We start from the raw sequence: 27,411 nt of genomic DNA, 5'->3' as shown, positions 1-27,411 counted from the left end.
TCCTCATAGTGGCACCATTAGCACCAAATTTCAATATTCGTCATTTTTCGGATGTGGAAACATACCTGCCAACTTCCGTTTACGTCGCAAAACTCGTTCTTGGTGTTGCGATTTGGCAGTGTCCTGACTGACTGACTCGTTACCGTCCAACCCAAAGCGCTAAGGATGGAAACTTGAATTTATATTAAAGATGAAGATGAAATAGGGGATGAAATAGAGAATGAAATGTTTTTCGGAAATGTGTCGCTATTAAGATAATTTTGCAGTTAGAAAACGAAGATTGGTGTTTGGTTTCTTGTACAGAAATAAAAACGTACGTGTTTCAAAATTTTCCGAAATTCACCCCTAAGGTGTAACTTTACTCCGAAAATAAATCGTTAGTAAAGAACTGCTAACGCCTTTTTAAAGCTACATCTATGTAAATTGGTATCTGACTTCTCGGTTAGAAATTTAAAAAAAATGCATGTTTCATTATTTTTGGCAATTCAACCCCTAAGGAGTGAAATAGGGGATGAAATGTTTTTTTGAATGTGTGGCGCAGCTGTGTCTATTTTGCAGCTAGAACTACGAAAATTGATATTTGGTTAGAAATTTAAAAAAAATGCATGTTTCATTATTTTTGGCAATTCAACCCCTAAGGAGTGAAATAGGGGATGAAATGTTTTTTTGAATGTGTGGCGCAGCTGTGTCTATTTTGCAGCTAGAACTACGAAAATTGATATTTGGTTCCTCGGTCAAAAAAATTTGTTTCAGCAAGTTTGGAAATTCAGCCCCTAGGGTGTTAAATGCTGAAAGTTAATTTTGAAAATAAGTAACTATTAAAGAACTGCTAAAACATTTTTAAAGATACATTTATGAAAACAGACAGCTCAGTTCGAATTAAAAAATACATGTGACTTCTGAAATTTTCCCGGCGTATTTCTTCCCGTATATCGTGGCAGAATGTCGACGGGATCCGGCTGCATACCCGGAAATTATTAGAAGTAAAAAATACATGTTTGCTCCTTTTTGGAAATTCGGCGTCTAAGGGGCTGAAATAGAGGATAAAATGTTTTTTGAAAATATATCGCTATCAAATCAATTTTGAAGCTGTAACTATCAACATTTATTTTTAGCTTCTCCGTTGGAAATAAGGAAAATACGTGTTTCAGTGTTTTTGGAAAATCAACACCTAAAGGAGTGAAACAGGAGATGAAAATTTTTATGGAAATATTTCGTTATGTTAAAACGCAGAGGGTGTTGATCTTATACTGTAGACATCGTTTAAGAAAGGATTTTTCGAAATTGCACGCCCAAGGGGATGAAATAGGAGATCAGAGGCTTTTTTGAAAATATGTCGCTCTTGAGGCAATCTGAAGCCAGAGCTAGGAAGATTTGTGTTTGGTTTTTCGGTCAGAAATAAAAAAATACTTGTTACAGCATTTTTGGAAATTCAACCCCTAAGGGGGTGAAATAGTAGGTGAAAGATGCTTTAAATAAGTATTTATTAAAGAACTACTAAAGCATTTTTAAAGCTACATGAATGATAACTGATATTTGAATTCTCAGTTAGAAACAAAAAGAAAAAGGTGTTTCGGTGTTTTTCCAAAAATAGGAGATGAAAATTTTTATGAAAATATTTCGTTATGAAAGTAGAATCGCTTTGTGGTCAGAAGCGGGTTCGACAGTGTTGCAATTTTTGAACTATATCTAAGAAAGCTATTTAACAGTCACCACGACGAATCGCCTTTGTCAGAATGGCATAGAAAAAGAATAGGATCTTGGATACCTTAATTTTTGAGTAGGCCCAATATACGTTTACAAAATTATTTTTATTGTAATTACTACGCAAGTTAATCATTACTGATGACGAAGTATATACCACTTTTAAATGCGATTCCATGTATAGTAATACTCGTTTGAGATGAGAGAGAGGTCAGTACATGGTGTAAGACTGGCGCTAATAACTACAGAACCATTTATTCAATTTGTATCTTTGCTTTTTGACTGGCTACATGCAATTAAATCAAATACCTTGCAACACTTCAATTGTGCAAAGATTGGCAGCTATGTAAAGGATCCTAATTTTTTATGCTATAGATGTGCACATGAACAATGAGCTTAACAAAATACAAATTCGTATGAGAAATAAAAACGAAACTTTTTTTCAGACCATACAGTCTCCGCTAACGAAGACACGGGTGCTAAGTTAGTAAAATTACAATTAGCGATCTTGGATGTTGATGTTTGTATTTCTGTATTCCACTTCACGGTTTGCTTGGAGTCCAGACAGTGAGTACACGTAAAAACATTTATTGATGACCCCAAAACATGATGACCACTACCTACCACGAGGACGTGACGCGATAAGGAAAGTATGTAAGTTGAACAGAGGCACATGGGGAATCATTGTAACGACGATACGGGTCAGGTGTAGGGAAATGGCCTGACATAAACGACTTCAAGTAAGGGCAAATCGTTATGGTCCGGGGCCTGGGAACGGACATCTCGGAAACAGCGTAGCTGATTGACTGTTTGCGTGTTGCCAATGTGAGTATCTATGGAAAGTGGTTGAAGGATGGAGAACCTACGAGTAGACGGAAAGATGTTGGACGTCCACATTTATTCGCAGAACTTTAACTTGTCTGTTTCGTAAAAATGGATAGGCCGCGAGCTATAGCATATCTGACGATAGATTACAATCCTGGTGCAGGCGCAAATGTTTCGGAACACAAGGCTCAGCGCACATTGTTGAACATGGGGCTCTACAGCAAACGACCAATACGTGTTCCCTTGTTGACTTAACGACCCATCGTCAATTACGATTTCTGTGTGCACGGAATCGTTGAAATTAAACAGGAGACCAATGGAAACGTGTCGCCTGGTCGGTTAACTCTGGTTTCTTGTCATTGATCGTGTCCAGATACGCCGACATCCAGCCGAACGCCGGCAGGTGGAGGCAGAAATATGTCGTTGATGTACTTCACCTTGGCTGCCTCCGGAGGTGTGGTAGTAACCGAAGGCACCATGACATCTGTGGTCAACGCGAATACTACTGTGGACCACCTGCATCCCTTCATGCTTGACGTGTTCCGCGGTGGCGATAGTATCTTGGCGCAGGACAACTGTGCCCGTCAGAATGGTGCTACAATGGTCTGATGAGCGTGGTGGTGAACTCTCGTTAATGTGATGGCCACCAGATTAGCCTGATCCGAACCCGATGGAACACTTCTGGGACGATGTCGAACGCTAATCTCGCGTCAGCAAACCACTGGCCTGTAATTCATGGATATTGCGTGACCTGAGCGTAGACATCTAATATCTGTTAATTTGGCAAGTACGTACTTGTCCAATTCATGCCATGCACTATCGCTTTTGGATCATCGGTGTATTTACAATTTAAAATGAAAATATATTTTTGACAAACCCGTGTACTTCTAATGGTGCCGATTTGACACACTTATTCAGCAATAAACTGGACACCACTTACGATAAAATAATGAAAAATAATGCAAACGTTCACCAGACGTGTTACTACACAAGGCGTTGCAGTGACTACATCCCTTCCTGTAACAAACTAATTAGACATTTTTAAACTTGGATTTGAAGGTGGTTCACACGAAGGGTTACCGAGCAATACGCTAAAAGCAATAGAAACAATCGTCTTCGTCATAACAGCTAATGCTCACAGTTATCACCGAAATCACCTGTTAGGTAGAGAGCGAGCAGGTAATTTGCTGATAGTTCGGCAACCAACATTACAGTCGTGCATGTCGTTTAAACCGACATCCCGGCTAGTGTACTACATGCGCAAAGTTTACAGTCGGCCCGGTGGGTGATGGGAGCGACTGTAAATGGTAAATGTCTTCACGGTCGCTCCCATCAGTCACAGCGCCGAGTGTCAACTTTGTTCGCGCGTGTTTAAAGTAGCAGGCTTAGAAAATGGAGGAGCTATTACTGGCAAAACCCAAAATGTTAGCAAAGGAAACATTCATGGCATATTTAGTAAAAAATTTCCGCTGAACGACACCATCTAAGTATTGATGTATGTTTGTGTAATCACACTGCTAATGTTACTGCAGTTGTTGTACTGATTTTGTGTATGTGCCGTATCTGTTTCATGTCCAATAATGAGAGACGACAAGGTGTTTCATCCCGCTATGGGCGCTGCTGCGACAGAGGTAGCTGGACGATATTGCAGTTGGACCGGCGCCCATCGAGCTCCTACGAAGATGGAAGACATTGTTGTGCTATTCCTTTGATTAAAACTGAGATAATGTTGTCAACATTGCGGCATCTGAAGTAGTGAGTACATCATTAAAAAGCTGTTCTTTGCAAAAAAAAAAAAAAAATCTTCGTCTAATGACTAGTAGTGATTGAAGATGGTTTTTGGAGCTAAGTAATGTGGGACTCGAAGCACTGGGCAGATACAACCAAAAAAAAATTATTATTCAGTTTAGAATGACTTCGAGAGTTAATTTTCTCGAAGCTTTAAGAGAAGATTATCATATTGACCTCTTATAGGAAATACGAATATTCTTCGGCATGACTTATTACGAACGCTAAATATAAAATAGTGTCTCTGCCTTTACCAAATTCTGGTAGCGTGAAATGTATGTAGTTCGTTACATGGTTTTGGAGATTTGTCTGGTCATGAAAGGTTTCAGCGACGTGTTGGAGGAATAATGATTTAAAGCCAGCAACTATACGAGAGAATTTCGTATGTTTTGTCAAACAGTAACACACACAGCTACGAAATCGGTGATCGAAGTTTTAGTGTCAACTTTGATGAGTCTAAGTAAAAATACTGCTAATAGACTTCATATTTCTTAAATCCAAGTAACTAATCATAGCCAAACCGTACATAGTAACTTTGAAGAAATATGCCGGGAAAAATTCAGACGTCACAACTTTGAAGATATTAATAACTATTTATGGAGAAACGCGTTCGTTTGCTGTGACTCACATCATGACCGGTGGCTGGCTCTGTTATACAAATACATTTTTAAGTGACTTTGAGGAATTTTAAGACTATCTGTCTAAAAGTCAGCGTTAGTGTGTGTGATTAATGACCGAACTTACTGTTTTTCTAACAAAAACTACAATTACAATCAACAAGTTTTAACACGCATTTTACGTCCAGAACATTTCCTTGTTTCTTTTGGTTCGCAAAAAGGAACCACAGCGCTCTAATTTGAGGAAGATATGATTATGAAGCTGAGAAGGATTGCTTGTTTGCACTGAAAGTATGAATTCCGGTGTTAGACGGCCACAGGCGGCTGGCGACAACACGGTCTCAACGATATCAAATTAAGGAGTCATTACAAATCCTTATCCATTAGGCAGATTTGTTACAAGTAGGAACGAACTGGAGATTGTGTCTGGAACGCTCAACAAGGCAACCCCGCATATGATTGGTTACTAAAAATGAATCAAATACAGTGAAATGAAGGATCTGTCAGTGTGGGTGACGTTAATGAAGATTCAGTGAGACGAAATGTAAACAGTGAAAATCGTTGAAACAGTATATGATGACCGTGAAATATAATAAATACGTATTGTAGAGAAAAAAGAAAAATTTATGCCAGACCGAGACTCGGTCTCGCCAATAATGGTCTCGATGTTAGCGGGACGTTGAATTCCAGCTTCCCTACTTCCGTAATTCGCTAAAGGGCTTGCATCTACTTTCGGTAAACAGCAGGATTCATCGAGTCACGCTACAAGTTAACGATGTCTTGTTGCAAGTATCATCAAGGCGCAAGTATTTAGTTTTCAATGCAGAATTAACATTTTTTGTTCACAGTCGTTTTATGACGTACACATGTCAATATATGACTTGTAGTCACCAATGTAAGTAAAACATTCCTTGAAAAAACAAATCACGACGCAGTGCGGTGCCAGTTACTTTTCTTCTTTTGGATACTCCACAACACTTATATGCAGCAAAAAAAATACGAACTCTGTCAACGCAATTTTACTCCCGACCCACTTCCTCCACTTCTAAACATATTTTTTTACCGTAGAAATAGAAAACAATGTCTAATAAGACATAATTTAGGAATTATGGTATGTTGTAGAAAAGTTTAGAAATCCAGATCCTTTTCTTATGCGAGCACAGTGGCTGTTGTGTGAGCGGGAAGATTCACCTGGTGTTTATATTCCATTTCCGCATTTCATTTTTCCTCGCTGTCTAGTTTCCAAAAGGTGTGTCGTAACATCAACTCTATAAGCTTCAACGCTCTACTACAACAACTACCATTCCATCCGCAACTAAAATATCAACTAAGAAACATTTATTATTAATCTCAGATGTACTTTTAAATCAGTATTCGCATCTATGTATAATCGTCAATGTGATATCCGTGTCACTGCGGGGTCCATCAGCGCTGCATCGGAGTGGCCACTTTGGCGATGTTGACGGTACTGGTGGTCATTTTAAGACCAGTTGCAGTCTTATGGCACACAGTACAGTAACTTCCCCCAACCCTAATCACCATAGCTTTTCTTGTTTGCTGTGGCGTACTAGAAGACACGAGCAGGAGACAACATGTTATGCGCTTCCGTATATGCTACGCTATATCACAGGCATCAGTGGATAGATCACTTACTCTTTCAGTTTCAAGTGCACTAATATTTTTAGATTCACGCGCAATAATCATCAGTTGTGACGGATGCCGAGATCCAGCACACAAGGAAAATTACAGAATATAAGTATTCTGTGCAGGGAAAGTGGTCCTACATCTCCATCTACATCCATACTTTGCAAGCTGCTGTGTAGGATATAGCAGGGGATATGTTCCATTGTACTAGTTATTAGCGCTTTTCCCCTTTCCATTCACGTATGGTTCACCGAAGAATATTTAGAACAACTTAAGTTCTACGAAAGGGAATGACAACAAAACAGTCAGACAGATCACGAAATAAACACCACTAACCAACACTCAAGCAGCAACAATCAAAAATATAAGTCCCTATCGACCAAGACACGAGTGTGGCCCAAAGCCACACCACGGCGTCAGTAAATACGCCTTACAATAGGAAACGAACAGGAAAAGAAGACTGCTCCAGCTATAACCTCCATTCTCGCAATAAAAATCAGAAGCGCAATAGAGTGTCTAGCATCTTGCGAGCTACAACGTAAATTTTTCGAGTGCTCCACACTCAAAACAAACCTAATGAATAGGGTGGAAGAAGTTGAGGTGGAGCTGCTAAACACAGAACACGGGTCTGAAAATACAGAGGAGTGTCGAATTCCCAAAAGTGAATCGCAGTGCTAATCAATGTGATAATAGCTCAGAGAGAAGTGTCAGTTACACAGCATCACCCAAAATAGAGTATCAGTAGCAATACGACTCTACAAAATGCAGGAAATACATCACGCCTCTTAGATATGCGTCAGGATGTTCCACTAAGACAGACGACACAAAGACAAATGACGGATCTGCCCGTACAGAAATATTGCTAACCCCAGTACTGAAATGTACTGTCACCAATACAGCAACACCCAGCCTACTGGCGCAAGACGCAACCACAAACCCAGAACCACAAGAAAAAACAGACAGTCTAGACTATGACAGTTTAGAAGAAGAGTTACAACTACAAGACTAGTAGTTTAAGAGAACTGCCAGACTCTCTAAAGACCAACGATACGATTAACACGTCGACGGCGTGACAAAATTTGTTGATCTTCTACCGACCAGACAGTCAGAACTTTTAATGGGCAGAAAACCTACCCACAAACGCGCGAGAATTACGAGAATCAATAAGGAAGATATATGTAACGATCTTGTACGCGCACCACGTCAAGACAACATCCACACTAAAATGTCTTTACAAAGTGCCTGTGACAAAAATAATGCAGCTTAATGGATGAGGGAAGAGGCTAGTAAGCACGGAATTAAGAGAAGTTGCGGCGGAACTCGATGCAGACGTAATTTGCCTCCATGAACAGTACTCCAGGCATGTCAGATTCGCACGCCGGAAAAATAAGAACTACCGATGACGAAACGCCATTGGCTTCCATAACGGTATTGCATAGAGACATTGTAGTAAGCAAACATTTTGGCAAGCACATGGTAATAGTAGAACTCGCATGGGGACATACCAACTGCGTCATCTCTCTAGGCACAATACCTCGACAGTATATAGCCTTACGTTCACTACATTAGGAACGTTGCACAAGATGCAAGACACAAAAATCTTTTAGTATGTGCAGATATAACGCAAAATCGATGTTGTGGCATTCAAGTACAACTGACCATAGAGGAAGAGTAGTGAACGATAAAGTACATGAACAGAATCTCCACATTATTAACGTGAAATGACAATCACCAACGTATCATGGAAAACAGATATCTCTACTGTAAATAATAAGGCACTGACTCAAAGAGGAAACTGTACAATTTAAGAAGACTGCACACAAAATGACAATTTCATCACAATGAAAACCCAGTGACGCTACTTATTAGATGACTCTTACTCCACAAAACAGACTGGAATAGACTGCGAGAAATCATATCAGATGTAAAAGTATGATGAGATAAAAGAAATTAATCAGGTAGTGAAGGGAGACGAAAATTTAATACTCATGAGTGACTGGAATTCGAGAGTAGGAAAAGGAAGAGAAGGAAACATAGTAGGTGAATATGGATTGGGGGTGAGAAATGAAAGAGGAAGCCATCTGGTAGAATTATCCACAGAGCATAACTTAATCATAGCTAACACTTGGTTCAAGAATCATAAAAGAAGGTTGTATACATGGAAGAATCCTGGAGATACTAGAAGGTATCAGATAGATTATATAATGGTAAGACAGAGATTTAGGAACCAGGTTTTAAATTATAAGACATTTCCAGGGGCAGATGTGGACTCTGACCACAATCTATTGGTTATGAACTGTAGATTAAAACTGAAGAAATTGCAAAAAGGTAGGTATTTAAGGAGATGGGACCTGGATAAACTGACTGAACCAGAGGTTGTACAGAGTTTCAGGGAGAGCATAAGGGAACAACTGACAGGAAAGGGGGAAAGAAATACAGTAGAAGAAGAATGGGTAGCTCTGAGGGATGAAGTAGTAAAGGCAGCAGAGGATCAAATAGGTAAAAAGACGAGTGATAGTAGAAACCCTTGGGTAACAGAAGAAATATTGAATTTAACTGATGAAAGGAGAAAATATAAAAATGCAGTAAATGAAGCAGGCAAAAAGGAATACAAACGTCTCAAAAATGAGATTGACAGGAAGTGCAAAATGGCTAAGCAGGGATGGATAGAGGACAAATGTAAGGATGTAGGGGCTTATCTCACTAGGGGTAAGACAGATACTGCGTATAGGAAAATTAAAGAGACCTTTGGAGAAAGGAGAACCACTTGCATGAATATCAAGAGCTTTGATGGAAACCCAGTTCTAAGCAAAGAAGGGAAAGCAGAAAGTTGGAAGGAGTATATAGAGGGTCTATACAAGGGCGATGTACTTGAGAACAATATTATGGAAGTGGAAGACGATTTAGATGAAGATGAAATGGGAGATACGATATTGCGTGAAGAGTTTGACAGAGCACTGAAGACCTGAGTCGAAACGAGGCCCCAGGAGTAGGCAACATACCATTAGAACTACTGACGGCATTGGGAGAGAAAGTCCTGACGAAACTCTACCATCTGGTGAGCAAGATGTATGAGACAGGCAAAATATCTACATCTACATCTACATTTATACTCCGCAAGCCACCCAAAGGTGTGTGGCGGAGGGCATTTTACGTGCCACTGTCATTACCTCCCTTTCCTGTTCCAGTCGCGTATGGTTCGCGGGAAGAACGACTGTCTGAAAGCCTCCGTGCGCGCTCTAATCTCTCTAATTTTACATTCGTGATCTCCTCGGGAGGTATAAGTAGGGGGAAGCAATATATTCGATACCTCATCCAGAAACGCACCCTCTCGAAACCCGGCGAGCAATCTACACCGCGATGCAGAGCGCCTCTCTTGCAGAGTCTGCCACTTGAGTTTATTAAACATCTCCGTAACGCTATCACGGTTACCAAATAACCCTGTGACGAAACGCGCCGCTCTTCTTTGGATCTTCTCTATCTCCTCCGTCAAACCGATCTGGTACGGATCCCACACTGATGAGCAATACTCAAGTATAGGTCGAACGAGTGTTTTGTAAGCCACCTCCTTTGTTGATGGACTACATTTTCTAAGTACTCTCCCAATGAATCTCAACCTGGTACCCGCCTTACCAACAATTAATTTTATATGATCATTCCACTTCAAATCGTTCCGCACGCATACTCCCAGATATTTTACAGAATAACTGCTACCAGTGTTTGTTCCGCTATCATATAATCATACAATAAAGGATCCTTCTTTCTATGTATTCGCAATACATTACATTTGTCTATGTTAAGGGACAGTTGCCACTCCCTGCACCAAGTGCCTATCCGCTGCAGATCTTCCTGCATTTCGCTACAATTTTCTAATGCTGCAACTTCTCTGTATACTACAGCATCATCCGCGAAAAGCCGCATGGAACTTCCGACACTATCTACTAGGTCATTTATATATATTGTGAAAAGCAATGGTCCCATAACACTCCCCTGTGGCACGCCAGAGGTTACTTTAACGTCTGTAGACGTCTCTCCATTGATAACAACATGCTGTGTTCTGTTTGCTAAAAACTCTTCAATCCAGCCACACAGCTGGTCTGATATTCCGTAGGCTCTTACTTTGTTTATTAGGCAACAGTGCGGAACTGTATCGAACGCCTTCCGGAAGTCAAGAAAAATAGCATCTACCTGGGAGCCTGTATCTAATATTTTCTGGGTCTCATGAACAAATAAAGCGAGTTGGGTCTCACACGATCGCTGTTTCCGGAATCCATGTTGATTCCTACATAGTAGATTCTGGGTTTCCAGAAACGACATGATACTCGAGCAAAAAACATGTTCTAAAATTCTACAACAGATCGACGTCAGAGATATAGGTCTATAGTTTTGCGCAACTGCTCGATGACTGGGACTATCTGTGCTCTTTTCCAATCATTTGGAACCCTCCGTTCCTCTAGAGACTTGCGGTACACGGCTGTTAGAAGGGGGGCAAGTTCTTTCGCGTACTCTGTGTAGAATCGAATTGGTATCCCGTCAGGTCCAGTGGACTTTCCTCTATTGAGTGATTCCAGTTGCTTTTCTATTCCTTGGACACTTATTTCGATGTCAGCCATTTTTTCGTTTGTGCGAGGATTTAGAGAAGGAATTGCAGTGCGGTCTTCCTCTGTGAAACAGCTTTGGAAAAAGGAGTTTAGTATTTCAGCTTTACGCGTGTCATCCTCTATTTCAATGCCATCATCATCCCGGAGTGTCTGGATATGCTGTTTCGAGCCACTTACTGATTTAACGTAAGACCAGAACTTCCTAGGATTTTCTGTCAAGTCGGTACATAGAATTTTACTTTCGAATTCACTGAACGCTTCACGCATAGCCCTCCTTACGCTAACTTTGTCATCGTTTAGCTTCTGTTTGTCTGAGAGGTTTTGGCTGCGTTTAAACTTGGAGTGAAGCTCTCTTTGCTTTCGCAGTAGTTTCCTAACTTTGTTGTTGTACCACGGTGGGTTTTTCCCGTCCCTCACAGTTTTGCTCGGCACGTACCTGTCCAAAACGCATTTTACGATTGCCTTGAACTTTTTCCATAAACACTCAACATTGTCAGTGTCGGAAAGAATGATGATAAATAGTTTGGACAAGAAGAGAATAGAAGCTTTCGAAATGTGGTGCTCCAGAAGAATGCTGAAGATTAGATGGCTGGATCACGTAACTAATGAGGAGGTATTGAATAGAATTGGGGAGAAGAGGAGTTTGTGGCACAACTTGACACGAAGAAGGAACCGGTTGGTAGGACATGTTCTGAGGCATCAAGGGATCACAAATTTAGCATTGGAGGGCAGCGTGGAGGTTAAAAATCGTAGAGGGAGACCAAGAGATGAATACACTAAGCAGATTCAGAAGGATGTAGGTTGCAGTAAGTACTGGGAGATGAAGAAGCTTGCACAGGATAGAGTAGCATGGAGAGCTGCATCAAACCAGTCTCAGGACTGAAGACCACAACAACACAAGAACAACATGTAAAAGTATCAGGAAGCATGGACTAAACTGATACAGACGCCATAAAAGACGGTAATACTACACAAAAAACCATAACAACGCTCGAAAATATCACTGTCACACGAGTTCACAAACAAGCTAGACAAACTGGAAAGTCCTACCAGCGAGCAAACAATGCCAGAGTAAGACAAGTGAGACTTTAGATATACAGACAGGCAATAAACAGATAACGAGCTGCCATTTTTCACACAAAGGAGTAACATTGCGACAGAATTACACGAATGCAATTCCGTTTGAAAACTTTACGAGAAAAAATGAAAAATCGACTCGTCCTATCAACGCTGAACCACTATGACGACACATGAACGCACAGGTGGGAGGCACAATAGGATAGTTACTGCAAAAACTCTTACCTGACGACGATTAAAACACAGATCTACAGGTACTCACTAATCTACGAACAGAAATTGAACTTGACTGCAGAACAGAAATCTTCGTCCTTTTGCGCGAGTGGAGTTGGAGCTAGTGATAACAAGACTAAAGAGGAAAAAAGGTCCCTGGACCCGGTGGTATCCACGCGGAAGTCCCACAACAGATCGCGCCGCTCGTCACCTCTTTGTAACCGAGACTCCAAGCGAGGCCATGTCGCTCGGGAGAATACCCGCATTGTGGAAAATGGCAAACACTGTAGTCCTCAAGAACGCTGCGAATCAAGACCCGACCGAGGCAAAATCATACTGGCCAAACAGCTTACTGAATACATTTGCTAGCGTCCAGGAAAGCCTACCCTGTGACAGACTACAGTCAGACAGGAAACTATTGGAAATTAGCCGGCATCAGTATGGGTTTCTGAAAAACAAGACAACTGACGAAAAGATACACCAATCCCTCGGAATAATAGAAAAAGCATATCGGAAATATCGCGTAACCATAATGACGAACTTCGCAGGTGCATTTGACGACTTCGGGTGTCCTGCGACGTTCGAACGTCTTAGGGAGGTGCGGGTACCGGCCACACCGTACTGCAGCCTGAAGGATTACTGCAGCAGTAGAGTTGCTGAGTGACGAGCAGCCAGCCGGAATGTGCCCAAATTACGCACAAATGGACGTTCATAGGGATAGATCTATGGACCCATCTTCTCGGATATAGTAACAGAACTTCTGTTACATCTCGTGGGGAGCCTTGACTCAGCCCATGGAATCGTGGCGTATGCCGACTATCCGCTGGTGCTAGTCTCGGCAAAATCCCGTGCACAACTGTGGGAGAAATCCAGTGCTATTCTACAACACATTAAAAACATTAAATTAACTGATGAATTCCTCAGTCAAAGCACTTTAGGTCTTACTTGAAGAAAGACTCATTAGAAACCTATCGGTGAAACTTCGAAACAGAAACTTAGGAATTACTACTGATAAAGGACTCTCGTTCAAGGCTCACATACAGAAAATAGCAGACAAGACCGAAAAGCTGCTAAAAAACTGGCGAGAATGAACACAACAGTTTACAGACTTCCACTAACACACACAAGAGAAAACACTGAAACGTCCCCTTAGAAAAATTATACAAGACTGTGCTTAAACTGACACACAATATTTTCTTAGCGCAACGCAATCTGACTTTCAAAAATCCCTACAAAAGAATGGCCCTGACTAACATTAACCTATACGTTTCACAAATCACTTACCTCACAAAAATCTTCGTTACTCGAACTACTGCAATACAGCGAGCGCCAATACTGTCAGCTAAATAAAAGATTCTAACTACTGAAGCACTAACTATTGATAGGCAAACGAAAGATTTTGATAGAGAACAAACAATGTATTTACCTTAATAGTGGTTCAAAAGTCATAATATATATAGCAGTTCATGACATCCATTCTTACAAATGTACTGTTTCTGATGGACACACGTTCAGATCACCCGCTCTCAAAAATCCGCCATCTCACTTCCCCACATCCATCACTGCTGGCGGCTCACCTCCAACTGCGGAACGCTACGCGTTGTTAACATCCAGCCGCCCAACACTACAATAGCCAACAACAATGCAAACCAGCCACAGCCAGTGATTTTCATACAGAGCGCTACGTGGCGTTATCAATAAAAAAACCTACACAGCCTACTTACATAGCCCCCATGCTCCCCACAAAAAATTTTACAAATTGTTTTGGGCAGTGGCCAATACAGATTTGAAAAAAGTTTTCCTAATTACAATAACAAAGATATCAAATGCACACACTTATTGATACAATGTTGGTCAAAAGCTAAAATTTTCTCACAGTCGATAAAGAGAGTCCTGATCATCCATCATAGTAAAATTGCAGTTTTTTTTCTCAAAGTCTGAGCAGTAAAAAAAAAAATGCACACAGAAGTAGTGGATTTCCATGCAGTCTTGAAGAAGTAGTGTTGTCCTTCCAACGGAAAGACAGTGCTGACTCTTGATGGCATGCACACAGGTAGTGGGCCACAACAAAGCAAACCCACAGCAGAGTCAAAGTTTTGAAGAATATTGGTAGGTAGGTCATCACAGAGCAGACCCACTGTAATGCTAGTAGAGATTAAGATATTGGTGGGCCATCAAAGCCGCAGACCCACTGCGGTCCTTGTAGAGATTATGGTATTGGTGGGTTATCAAAGGTGCAGACCCACTGTAGTCCTTGTAGAGATCTGTTGCGACTGTGCAGGTGCACAATCACCATCGAAGAGTCTTGCAGAGAATATAGCAAGTCCATAAACCACCACTTGTCCACTCACAAAGTTTTTGGAATTGTCCTTAGAACCAGCAATGCTGTTATCCAGTCCCTTGCTGAATTATTAACACACGTGCAAACACTAACAGTCCCTACTTCTCACATATTGTCCATATACTATGACCAACAGAAACATGTGCAGTGAAATGTAACTTACAAGTTACTTAATTTGATGAACTGGTGTCAATTACAATTTTATAGCATAGGAATACAATAACAAAGGTACAAAATACATCATTAAGTAACATAACAATACAGATAACATTTGTTGTAATAGGGGTTTACAAAAGAGTAGAAATAAACTTATACATCAGTGTTACAGGAATTATGACATAAGTAAATACATAAAAGATCAGAATAACTTTTGAAACATCAACTTCACACATGAGCATTTAAACAAAACAGAATAAATAATGTCTAAACATCTTTACAAAGTAAATAACATATTATCAGAAAAATGCTACAATGTAAATCTTATTAGCTAAACACATAAAGACAGGAAAAACAAAGATACACAAGAGTTCACAAACACATAGCAGAATAACACAGGAGGAAAGGACAGGGTTTGTTTTCAGTGTAGCATTTGGTACTGCAGTCCAACCCAAAACTTCTTTCCATACATCTTTCGTCTTATTTCAACATTTGTTTCCACCAAAAAAATCCTATCCAAGCATGCTTTCTGTATTTATATGTTCACATATTTCTTACCTCATTATTTATTTTCCATTATCTTACCTCATCATTTATTTCCAAGAAAATCCTACCTAAACCTGTTGTCTCTAAGCCCTACTTTTTTGTTCATATCCTCTTTCAAAATACTTTTTTGGCCAAACCATTTTCTTATAGCTTCTCAACGCATTTCTTCCAATTCAACACAACTCGTTCTCTTATATAGCCTACCCTCTCTTAAGCTAACTCAAATCTACTGAGCTCAGATGCATATATTAACGGACGAGGCAATGCAGCAGCACAAAACAATTAATACAAACAGCAATGACAAAAAAATGCAAATTGGCAAAGCAAGTAGCAGAAACTCTAAATTAGCAGAGCAATTGCAATATTACAACTAATATAAGGCAATGTGCAGCAAACAATAAAAATAAATCATTAGTAAAACTGGCTTAACAGAGTAATACAAAGTCAAATTTAGTAGCACTATGCCTGGCAAGCAGCAGCAGCAAATGCAATACCTTATACCTAAACATGACAAAGCTCAAGCAGAAAAAAATATTAGAGTAAAAATGGTCATGTTTAATACCTATGTCACATCTTAACACTAGAGTGATGCATCACCTTGATTTATCTACGAAACAAGTTACCCAGTCATTGACAAAAATTATGTATGCAATACCTGTGAAGGGAAATGTCTTTTTGTGCTCCCTCATTTTTTTTTTTTTGAAGTAGATCATAAAATGGTTATTTACTGGATCTGTAGGCATAAAATATCTATATTAGCACATCTATTGAATTTTATTCATCTAGAAACTAGATATTAAACGAAATGAGCAAATATATATATCAAGCAACATATGAAACATCATTCACTAGGCAAATGGCGTCTCCAAAGGCAAAAAGATCTCTCAACTAGAAAGACGATAGATGTAAAATGTTTCTCATCATTTCATTAGGCAATTTATTAAATATCATAAATTAAGAGCTCCACAGTGTAATTATATGTTTTCAAGTTTGAGCGTGTCGTATTTGCGATGCTTTCCACAAGGAAATGTCAATAGCGAGGATAATGGCCTCCTTTTTTCTCCACCTGTGCCTCTGAAAGTCACACACTAACGACCTTTTTCCAGGCGACTGTCGCGCAGCTGGGTGCCCATGACGCATTACGTGAAGGTCACTTAACTTTCTTACCGAAATATTTACGACACCAGTTTGCACTGCAGTGACAGTCTCATATAAAAAATTTCACAGGTCGAGAATTTGCGTTACAAACGTGTAGAAACAAAATCCTATAAATATAACAGTGTGCAAAAAATTTTCGCCTGCATTGTGATACATTCACGCATGTACATACATTTCATAACTCTTAAAGTACGATTCTTGGTTTCCAACAACCATTTTCACAAACCAGAGTCCATAACCACTACTCATTATTCCTTACCTTATTACACATATACATATTCGTCAACACTTCTTGAATATTTCATCATAATAAATACATAGCGTAGTCTAATTCCTCATTAGCATGAGCTTATTGATGATAAACATACCTCAACAGGATAATACACATTGTCATCATAATAATAAATCATAACACCTCAGTCAAATCTCAAAATCTTTGTAGCTTCCTCCAACAATTTCAAAACCTATGGAAAATTGTCTGCTCATTTCAATATTGTCATCTGCCTCAAACGTACTTTAAAATCATGACCCCATACCAAATACATCATACAGAGCTCTCATAGTATCACAATGGTTCCGAAAAAATATGAACAGTTAACAAAGTACATACAAAATACAATTTCGTAAATGTGAAGTTACCCAAGTGTGTAATTGCGTGAACATCTGTCACTGATGTAGCAAAATAAATGTTTGTCTCTCCCAGTTAAATGATCAGATAGCTGTGTAATTTATGTGTTAGAGAAATATGGTACCGATGTGTAAAGTTGTATAAGCAAATACCATATTAGCTAGGGCTCCTTGTGCTTGCCAAACACATGGTACAAAAAGTAGGCGTGTACCCCCCTGAGGATTAATGTAATTATACCCTCAGGTGTTACAGATTACAGCAATGGAATGAAATGTATCACAGAAAACCTTTGTATCATTGTACTTCAAATATCTTTAAAAATAAATGTTTTAAGTACAAAATTAATCACTCAAATATGTGTACTGTAGCGCTAAACTGTGCGTCTTGTTGTAAGATAATCTCTGTGGAAGTGTCATAGTTATCGTCCTCCGAAAGCTAAGTTCTGCAGAAGTCAATGTACTTACCTCATGATAAACAAAAGTTAAATGCTTTGCGTATAGATATCTTAGTTATTACGCTTATTGCCGTGATGAAGAAAGTACTGTGCTGTAACGTGTTGTTGTGCTATGGAAAAGGCTGTCTCATTGTAGCTATACCACTAAAGTTACTACTAAAACATGTTTTACTTTCCAGAATAATACAGAAAAACTGTGCGGATATAAAACAGAAACACCGCAAAAGCAACATTGTAAATTGTCACTCATTAGTAGCGTCGTGATAAAATCGTGTAGCTGTCACATAAACTAACCACTGTGTCATCTGGTATCTCACAGAAAGTACTTTAAATCCAGAATGTAGTTTCAAATAAACCAGAATGTTGCATTAAAATCTCGTCAGCAGTACTGTTATATGCTCTAAGTATGTGAGCCTTATAGTCGTTACGTAATCGTACAACTAACAAGCAAGAATGTACACACACAATAACACTGTGTCGTCTGTTCACTATAATAATGCATTCGTAATTTCTGTTTAAATAAGTACTCTTGGTTCTTGACTCGATATTTAACTTCAAACATTGTAGCATGTTAACAGTTTCTAAGTCTGACAAAGCATACTAGTAACGTGAAGTGATAAGTTGTATGGCAAAGACAAAGTTAAAAAGCAGATTATCTCTCAATAAACGGTTTTACATGCGAAATGTGGTGCAATCCTTTACTCTCCCTAGTACGCAGAGTTTCAACTTCAACGCAATTATCATGTGGTATACGTCGGACTCTGTAAGGTTCATTGTAAACCAGAAAGAATTTTTGACTCAAGAGCTTCTTCTTATGTGACAATGAATGAGTTTCAATGAGAACTTTCTGACCAATACATAATTTCTTTGCATTTTCTTTACCGTGTAGTTTTCTCCTTTTGTCTGCTGCAGAATTTATATTTTTAACAGCCAAATCAATTATGTCTTTGTGTCGAAGTTTGCATGTATTCGGAAAAGGTACAAGCTCTCTGATTCTTTTCGGTGGTTCTTCATTCTTCAGTACAAGAATAGGTGGTAAAGCAGTGGAGTCATGAGGCATTTCATTCAGCACGTTTTGAAATAAGTGTAAATATCTGTCCCAATGCTGATGCTTTCTGTGACAATAAAGTCTGCAAAGCTTATTGATTTCTTTCATAATCCGTTCAGACGGGTTACAATGTGGTGAGTACAATGAAATAAAAACAGGTTTGATTTTATGATTCCGGAGCGTACGTGACCAAACAGCAAATCTGAATTGCGGTCCTTTATCTGAAATGACTTTACTAACGTGTCCAACTTCACGTAAGAAATTTTTAACAAAGGCGTTGGATACAGACCGTCCAGAGGCTTTTCGTAACGGAGTGAAAGAAACAAATTTTGAAGTAAGTTCAACAGCGACTAGAACGTACGAAAATCCATTCGATGTTCTGACAAGGGGTCTCAAGAGATCAACAGCAGCAAATTCTTTTAATTTAGAAGGAATAATAGGAAACAACGGAGCGCGATGTGAGATAGTAGATGGTTTCGCCTTTTGACAAAGTTTACAAATAGACAAGACTCTTCGAATTCTCTTTTCCATATTGTTAAAATAACAAGTCGTTCGAAGAAAGTGATAACATTTTCGTGGACCAAAATGTGCGTAGCTGAAATGAATGTACCAATTGAGCTTATTAACAAAATCGTCTGGAATGCAAAGTACCCATAGCTTGTCATCAACAGTGCAGCGTTTGAAGAGTATGTTGTTTCTAACCAGATAATAAATCCGAATTTGTGTGTGTGTCTTTTCATGCCATTTACTTCTGATGTCTTTCCAAATCGGATCTTTATCTTGTTCATGAGCAATGTCCTTTAAAGATGTGGTGATGAAGTTTTCAAAGGCGACTTTCTGAATGTAAAGAATACTGAAATTTTTCTCGAGTTTACCTTCTGTGTGACTTTTCTGAAGCCCAGCCGGTGCGCGTGACAGTGCGTCCGCAACAATGTTCTCCTTGCCGGGAATGTAGACTATTGTGAAGTGGAATTCTTACAGAAACAATGCCCAACGTTTTAACCTGTCATGATTTAATTTTGAAGACATAAGAAATTGTAATGCACGATGGTCACTGTATACTTTTACGTGCTTACCAGAAAGAAAGAAACGGAATTTTTTAAATGCCCTAACGATAGCTAAAGCTTCTAATTCAGTAACGGAATAATTTTTTTCAGATTTTGTTAGCACTCGGCTAGCAAAAGCAATGGTTTTCGGAGCAGTAGTGTCATTTTCTGTGGCTTCTTGAACTAAATGGGCACCAAGACCGACTTTAGAAGAATCCGTGATAAGGCAGAAATCTTGTGATAGATCTGGATGACCTTCTATTGGCGCGTTAAGTAGTGATTCTTTCAAAGAATTGAATTCCAACTGTGCTTGTTCGTCCTAGTTCCAAATAGTATTTTTTCCAGTGAGAGAACAAAGTTTTGGTGTAACTAGAATTTGCATAGTCAGAAAACGACGGTAAAAATTTACGAGACCTAGAAAACTGCGGACTTGTTTTTTTGTGGATGGAACTGGAATGGCTCTGATTGCTTCTAACATTTCAGGATCCGGCTGAATGCCTTCAGAAGAAATAATATGTCCCAAAAACTTCACCTTTGTCCTACCGAACTCAGACTTTTCCAAGTTAACTGTAATTCCAGATTTTGCAAAAATATGTAACACGCTGTTGAGAATGCGATTGTGTTGTTCCCATGAGGCTTCTGCTATCAGAATATCGTCCACATATAAGATGATGTGACGTTTTAACAACTCAGGTAATATGGAATTTAGCCCCCGAATGATGCTGCCGAAGAAATGTTCAAACCAAAAGGAAGTTTCCGAAACTGATAACAAACGCCGAAACAAAGAAAAGCTGTGTATTTTATACATTCTGGATGAAGTTCGATCTGACAAAAGCTGGATCTGAAATCAATAGAAGACAACACTTTTACACCATTTTGAAGAAGTTCTTCCAACGTTTGCGGCCTGTCTGTTTCAGGAATGATGTTAGTATTGATTTGTCTCGAATCTAAGACAAGCCTGATCGATCCATTTTTCTTCTCAACAACATGTAATGGATTGTTGTATGAGCTTATTGCAGGCTCAATAATGCCCTCGTCAAGCATAGATTGTACTTCTGTTCTAACACGGTCCCTATAATGCGCCGGAATTACGTATGGTCTAACACAAAATTTAGTATGCTCACGAACACGAAATTGGTATTGAAATCCCTTGATTGCTCCTGTTTTGTGAGTAAAAACTGTGGAATGTGCTTGTAAAATCTCGAAAAGGTCTTGCCTATCAGTGTCATTACAATTCTCAATTGTTTGAATTTTACTCTGAATTAACTCATTACTATCAAATGCGCCATCGATATCATCCCTGTCAGTACTTTCAGAGTGATTGTTAGTGTCAAGTTCCGTCGAAAATTCCGAACTGTTGTCTAACAGGAGGTAAAACCGATTAAATTCTTCATCATGGTTTGAGAGCCAATCTTCAAATTTCAAAGCTATTGACTTACCTTCTTTCTCTAAACTGAAAGTTTAAGATTGCTTTGTATTCATTCAAAAAGTTTACTCCCAATATAATTTCCGTCGACAATAATGGAACAATAAGAAAGTTCATAGAGAAGCTGCGGCTTTCACAGAAGAATTCTAAGTTGGTTTGTTGGCGTACATCTACACTTTTTCCAACGATTGCACCTTGCAATTTAATCTTACGTAACGGAAGTGTGGGGCAATCGTTCGATTTGTTGCATTTGCTAAAGGCTGTTTCACTAATTACTGAAATGGGACTGCCAGAGTCAAGTACTGCCGTAAATTCTACGTCATTCACTGTAAAGTGAATCACAGGATACGCAATTTTGTTATGTTTTACGTCGTGTTCCTGGAATCAGATGTCCCTAATGTCTTCCATTTTTACGTAAATACTAGCTACGGCAGCTGCGTCGTCAGTTTCAGAAGTACGTTTTGTGGCTGCCAGCAGTATGAGTCATTGCCTATTGTCTCTTTGTTGGCGTGCGTCGTTATTGGGATTTGGAGACCTAACTTCTACAAATTCACCTTGTCGAGAGGGCCCTGCCCTGTTTGAATCCCGCCAGTTCTGATGCAATTCAGGTCTGTCGTTACGATCATATCGTCTGTCGTCATATCAGTAGATTCCATAGTTTCCGTCTTGTCGGTCATGTGGTGGAGAATTTCTCCCTGAATCGTAACTGCGCGCTGGACCATTGCGTCTGAAGTTATTCTGTCTCCCTTGATAATAATTATTTTGGTTCCCATATTGTCTGTTTCTCTCTGTGATAGTCATTACCGCAGAGAGGTCATCTTTCCCTGTAATTATTACTACTCTGCCAACCGTTGTCATACGGGTGGTGTCTGTTTTGGTCACAATTTACGTTGTAAGAATAGCCTTGTCGTGTCCATTTATTATTTCTGTCATTGCGGAATTGTGACGGATGTGACCTGTAATTGTCGTGCTCCTTTCTTCGTGTTCTGCAATTGTCAGTGTCAATTTCCAATTCTTGTAACAGGCCCTGAAAAGCTTCAATGTCGTCTTTGCAACGCCCTGCCAAAATAATATGTCGTAAATGTTCAGGTAGTTTCATTAAGCAAATGCGGATGAGTTCTGAGGGGCTGTATGGGTTTGACAGGTACTGATTCTTGTGCAACATGTCTTCAAAATATTTCACAAGTCTGGAAAATTCATGTTGTTCGAAATGTTTCATTATTATGATGCTATGTTTTGCTCGGTCTTGTGTAGCTTGAGACCAATATGCTGAGAGGAAGGCATGATAAAATTCTCCTTCACTGTGGCAATCGTGAATGACCGATCACATTCTTACAGATGGTTCATTCTCTAAATAGCCACACATAAATTCTAATCTTTGCTCTAAAGACCAGTTTTGAGGAAAACAATGAGAGAATTGATGGAGCCACGCTTGTGGATTAATGTCGTTCCCAGAATTCTTAAATGTTTTGAATTTACGTGTAGTAATGAACAGCTTATAGTCAAAATCATCGTGTCGGCGAGTCGCATATCAGTCACTGTTACGTCGTGTTGGCGGTTCCATCTCAAAATTCGGTGCACCTTGCCAATTTCTTTCATAATTTCCGAAATGCGCTGTGTTGTTATTTTGTGGCTGTTCCGTATTTCTATGTCCCTCTTCCTGTATTGGAGGGCGAGTGTGTTCTGAAATATGTAATTATTGTATTACTTTTGCCAACTGATCTTGTACTTCCCGGATTTCTCTTTTGTGTTGCGTATTAATTTGATTCTGATTTTGTTTGAATTTCTTAATTTGTTCATACTCTTCTGTGTCAGTGAAGGCTACAGGTCTTGTGTCACTCGGATCATCATCCACCTTTGTAGATAAGTTAGTGAACTGATCCGAAAGTTCGGCTACTTTCTCCGACAGTGAACTTATTTCCTCAGTGTGTTTTTCTGAACCAAGTTTCAGAGTGTCCATTTGTGTTGAAATCGTATCTACTGTGTCCTTTAAGTTTTCCTGAGTTTTTGCAATTTGCATAAGCGAATCGGTAGATGCAGCTGAGTCAATTTTAGCTTGCAAGATGTCACAATTTTCATGAACAATAGTTTGCAGCTCTTTTATGGCTGCTTTGTGATTCTGTAATGCACTTTCGTGACGCGAAAAAATAGGTTGGAAATGCTCACAAATTTGTGTTTTTACGTCATTACATTTCGATTCGATTTTGTGTAACTCAGTATTTAAATCTTCACGTGTTTGTTCAAGAGTGGTGTCTAACTTTTGAAGATTTTGTTCCATTGCGTCTAACTGTTGCTATGTTTGTCCCTGGTGTTGTTCCATTGTGTCTAACGTTTGAAGATTTTGTTCTATTGTGTCTAACTGTTGCTGTGTTTGTCTCTGATTTTGTTTCATTTGTGGCATTAATTGCAATAATAATGTATTAGAGTCTGGAATCTGTTCCTCTATGCTTTTCGGCAGTGCATTTGCACCGGCAACATTCACATTTTGACGAGCAGAAAATGTGTCTTGACTTATTTGAGAAAACGGTGAAGACGCAAAACCTGAATCTACAGTATTTGCAAGATTGTGTCCTCTCATTTCGGACTCCTGAAGCGAACTGTTGCCGACCGATCGATCGATAATGCTTCCCTGTTCACTAATTGTTTCACTGTCTACACCATTATTTGCACCCCGCTCCATTTCCCTATGGACAATTACCAAATTACTACTTTGAACATTAGTTAATTCATTACTCGGCGGCGCTAGCACACTGCTTTCGTCTTCACTGTTGTTTCTCAGTTTACTTTGGAGCCTAGCATTACGTTTTTCACACGCCATTATTGTCACAACATTTCACACGACAACACAGAAAAGCACAATTTGAAGAGAAAAATAAGAAAACACTTTAACATAGCACTGAAAATAATGTCTAGTTAATTGTAAGCGCAGCTGCGAAATACTTGGTGCAAATCTACATGCATGCCACAACTGTTTTACTGTACAACAATGAAAAACTACAACTACAAAGGAAATTCTCTCTATAATAACGCGCTAGCAATAAACAATAGCTACACTAATTACACAAACTATAAGTAAAAATCAGAAGATTCCAGTGAGGTATCCTCGGCTAAGGCTCGACATATGAAACGTCCCCTTTGAAAAATTATACAAGACTGTGCTTAAACTGACACACATTATTTTTTTAGCTCAACACAATCTGACTTTCAAAAATCCCTACAAAAGAATGGCCCTGACTAACATTAACCTATACGTTTCACAAATCACTTACCTGACAAAAATCTTCGTTACTCGAACTACTGCAATACAGCGAGCGCTAATACTGCCAGCTAAATAAAAGATTCTAACTACTGAAGGCACTAACTACTGACAGGCATAGTTAGCAAACGAAAGATTTTGATAGAGAACAAACAATGTATTTACCTTAATAGTGTTCAAAAGTCACAATATATATAGCAGTTCATGACACCCATTCTTACAAATGTACTGTTTCTGATGGACACACGTTCAGATCATCCGCTCTCAAAAATCCGCCATCTCACTTCCCCACATCCATCACTGCTGGCGGCTCACCTCCAACTGTTCAACGCTACGCGCTGTTCACATCCAGCCGCCCAACACTACAATAGCCAACAACAATGCAAACCAGCCACAGACTGCACACAGCACAGCCAGTGATTTTCATACAGAGCGCCACGTGGCGTTACCAATAAAAAAACCTACACAGCCTACTTACAACACCACTGAAAAATATTTGAATCCATTACATGCTTTGCATCAAGCACATGGACACACAAACTCTGCATGGTGTCAAACAGAACTTCTATGCGCCACAGGAAGAAGGGTGTGCTCCTACGGTTATCAGGCGTCTTTAACTAAGTCCCTGCAAGCCCTTTTCCAATCAACATTACCATTAGGTAGCACGCTGCAACATATTGCAGGAAAATAGGTTTCAGGGATAAAATTAGAGCCCTTACAGAAGAAGGCAACCCCGACAAACGCCATGTTGAAAGATGGCGGCTGTTCACACGACAAAGGGAGTGGGACGCATGCAATAAGGAGCGGGAAGCCAGTGACTTCTTTCCAAACACAAGGAACAGATTAGGAGTAAAACACACTAACTCACACCGTGAAATGATACATTTCTTAAACGATCGGACATGTTTCTTATCCAAAATACTTACATCGGATGAACATCCGCCCAAGCCAACAACGCGCATGCGGGGAAATTGGCTCCTCCGATAGTGTAATATTACACTGCACCGCGCATACGCAGACCAAACGACAAAGGATAACACAAGGCAGCATATATGTCAGGAATCCAACCGAACGGGCAGACCTAGACAGAACAGTAGACACTATTTCAAGAATACGCAAGAGACTGGCGGTATACACCCGCAACCAGACCAAACATAACCATAACGGTGAATGACAGCATTGATGATAGAGAAAAGGCATCATAGAGTGACAGAGAAACAGAAGATAAAGCAGACTGTCTCTAAGACAACATGAAATCTACGTCTACATCTGTACTCTACAAGCCACCTTACGGACCGCGCGGGGTAGCCGCGCGGTATAGGGCACTTTGCCACGGTTCGCGTGCCTGCCCCCGTCGGAGGTTCGAGTCCCTCGGGCATGGGTGTGTGTGTGTAGTCCTTAGGGTAAGTTAGTTTAAGTTAGATTACGTAAGGTGTAAGCCTAGGGACTGATGACCTCGGCGGTTTGGTCCCTTTGGAACTTACCACAAATTTCCAAATTTTTACACCTTACGCTGTGAGGCAGAGGGTACTTTATGTATATGTGTTACTTCCCTCTTTTCCTGTTGCAGTCACGTACTCTTCGCGGGAAGATCGATTGCTGGTAAGCATGCGTGTGATCTCGAATCTCTGTAATTTTATTTTCATGGTCTTTCATTATATGTACGTAGGTGGAAGCAATTGGAGTTGGCTGAGCATCTGTGTGACGCTTTCAGCTTTCGCTCTTACGAGTCTGTGATCTGACGAGCAGTATTCAAGTATTGGTCGAACGAATGTTTTGGAAGCTACCTCCTTTGTTGATGGACTACATTTCCTGAGGATTCTCCCAATGAATTCCAGTTTGGCATCTGCCTTCGTTGCGATTAATCGTTCGACTTCAGATCATTCCGTACGCTTGCTCTTAGATATTTTATGTAAGCAAATGGTTCCAGGGATTGTTCTGCAATTTTTTAATCATGCAACAAAGGTTATTTCTGTTTATGTATTCGCAATAGGTTACATTTGTTTATGTTGAGAGTCATTTGCACTTCCTCTCCAAGAGGGTCGATCCTCTGCAGGAATTCCAGCATTCCGCTACAACTTTCTAGAGTCGTGACTTCTCTGTGTACAACAGCACCACCCGCAAAAAGACTCATGGAACTTCCGACATTATCTACTTGGTCATTTGTTTGTATAGTGAAAAGGAACGGTCCTGTAACACTCCACTGGGGTGGGCCTAAAGTTACTTTTACGTCTATAGGCTTCTCTCCACTTAGAATGACATTCTGTTTTCTGTTTGCTACAAACTCGTCAGCCCGCTCACACAGTTGGTCTGATGTTTCCATTCACTCGTGTTTTGATTCTTAGGCTGCAGTGCGGAACTGTATGGAATGCCTTTCGGGAATCAAGGAACACGGTGTCTATCTGGGCGCCTATTGCTTTCTGTGACTCGTGGACGAACAGCGAGCTGAGTTTCACTCGATCGTTGTTTTTAGAACCCGCGTTGATTCCTACAGAGGAAACTGTCCATAGCCTACACTTCCTCCCAAAACATCGGAAAAGTATGTGATTGCTAATGTTCCGAAGCTCCCTGCTCCTCCTAAGATTCAGTCTGGTCCACCGCTGCCACTACTGCTGCCATGGTTGTGGCTCTCGGAAAATGTCCTGCATGTTCTACAACAGACCGACGGCAGAGATATAAGCCTATAGTTTTGTCTGCCTATTCGACTACTCTCCGGTCACGAAAACTGATAACGGCCGGGAGAACGGTGTGCTGTCCACATGCCCCTCCGGTGACGCCCAAGATTTGAGGATGACACGGCGGCCGGTCGGTACCGTTAGGGCTTCAAGGCCCGTTCGGACAGTGATTTGCTTTTTCCCAATCGTCAGGAACGTTTCGTTCCTT

Source organism: Schistocerca serialis, chromosome 2, assembly GCF_023864345.2.
Source record: "Schistocerca serialis cubense isolate TAMUIC-IGC-003099 chromosome 2, iqSchSeri2.2, whole genome shotgun sequence".
Taxonomy (NCBI): Eukaryota; Metazoa; Arthropoda; class Insecta; order Orthoptera; family Acrididae; genus Schistocerca; species Schistocerca serialis.
Note: the sequence above shows the minus strand (reverse complement) of the source record.